The sequence below is a fragment of the Rana temporaria genome, chromosome 8 (genome assembly GCF_905171775.1).
Source record: "Rana temporaria chromosome 8, aRanTem1.1, whole genome shotgun sequence".
In the NCBI taxonomy this organism is placed as follows: domain Eukaryota; kingdom Metazoa; phylum Chordata; class Amphibia; order Anura; family Ranidae; genus Rana; species Rana temporaria.
Window position 1 is genome coordinate 78,920,095 of NC_053496.1, and position 1,585 is coordinate 78,921,679.

Here is a 1,585-nt window from a genome sequence, read left to right on the forward strand (position 1 = left end):
ATCCCTAATAACTCCATCCACAAAGCAGGAGGCTGGGATCCCATGCTCAGCACAGCAGCATCAGCAACACCCCTGATCCCCACAACAGGCTGCGAGCGAGGAGAAGCTTCATTATTAATCGCACGAGTACGCTCACTCAATGCCGCTCTGTTCCCTAGGACTCTGCCCCCTCGCACAGACAAGAGGATTAGGTTGCTGAAATCCGATCACATAAAAGCCATTAACACACACACACACACACACTGGCAATGCTTATCGCGTTGATTCACTATACTGGCGTGCAGCTAAAGCCATAAAAAAATAAAAAATAAAAAAAAAAATCCCCCAAATGTCCTTTTTATATAAGAAGCAGTGGCTGCGATGTACGGCTGCGTTCTCCCGGCTCACACACACGGCTCATCTGTGGATGAAGGATGGAGCGGCACATCTAAGAGCAGCAGGTAAACACGCTTGTGTCCCTTCGTCAATCCGATCATTAACTCCACCCTCTGCCATCTGATCTTCCTAAACGTGACAATTACTGGAGCCGCTTGGAAGAGGAGCCCCGGCGTGTGGACGGCGGCTGGCTGGCTGGAGGAGATGCTCGGAGCCGGGCTCGGTACGTGCGCCTGCCGCAGTTACAACAGGATACTAGTTGACATCTGATCCAATGTACAGAGCCCGCTATGTGTCTGTGTGTGTGTATCAGCCGGGAGGAGGATTCTGCCAGCGGTGTGAATTACCGGGGACTCTCATACATTGCCCTTCACACGCCCAATCTAAATCCATTTCTCCTAAACTTGGGAAAGTTTTTCAAAGTCAAGACAGCTTTGTCCTATGGCCATGTGTACGGGAGACCCTTCCACACGGGTGCTTAACCACTTCCTTACTGGGCACATATACCCCTTCCTGACCAGGTGAAATTTCAGCTTGTGGCACTGCATCACTTTAACTGACAATTGCACGGTCGTGCGACGTGGCTCCCAAACAAAATTGACGTACTTTTTTCCCCACAAATAGCGCTTTCTTTTGGTGGTAATTGATCGCCTCTGCGGTTTTTATTTTTTGCGCTATAAACAAAAATAGAGCGACAATTTTGAAAAAAAAAAACAATATTTTTTACTTGTTGCTATAATAAATAGCCCAATTTCTTTTTCTCAGTCTAGGCGATACGTATTCTTCTACATATTTTTGGGGAAAAAAAATAAAAAAAATCGCAAGAAGCGTCTGGTTTGCGCAAAAGTTATTGCGCTTACAAAATAGGGGACAGAATTATTATTATTTTTTATTATTTTTTTTTACTATTAATGGCGGCGATCAGCATTTTTTTCATGACTGCGACATTATGGCGGACACATCGGACACTTTTGACACATTTTTGGCGCCATTCACATTTATACAGCGATCAGTGCTATAAATATGCACTAATTACTGTATAAATGTGACTGGCATTGAAGGGGTTAACACTAGGGGGTGAGGAAGGGGTTAAATGTGTACCCTAAATTGTGTTCTAACTGTAGGTGGAGGGGGGGTGACTGGGGGAGGTGACCGATCTATGTCCCTATGTACAAGGGACACAGATCGGTCTCCTCTCTCTCCTGACAGG

The 1,585-nt window shown here is 45.8% G+C and overlaps 1 protein-coding gene across 6 annotated transcripts in view; it reads right to left on the minus strand.

The window, feature by feature from the left end:
* The window catches only part of PCDH15 (protocadherin related 15), a 1,266,541-nt gene extending 1,265,834 nt beyond the window's left edge, over positions 1 to 707 (minus strand). For 2 of the 6 annotated variants that reach the window (XM_040362073.1, XM_040362072.1), the window contains exon 1: positions 1 to 694. This exon is cut by the window's left edge and continues 142 nt beyond it. The gene's annotated coding sequence lies outside the window, so the exon portion shown is untranslated. The other 4 variants (XM_040362070.1, XM_040362069.1, XM_040362074.1 and 1 more) reach the window with 3 other exon arrangements.
* Positions 708 to 1,585: the final 878 nt, after the last annotated feature.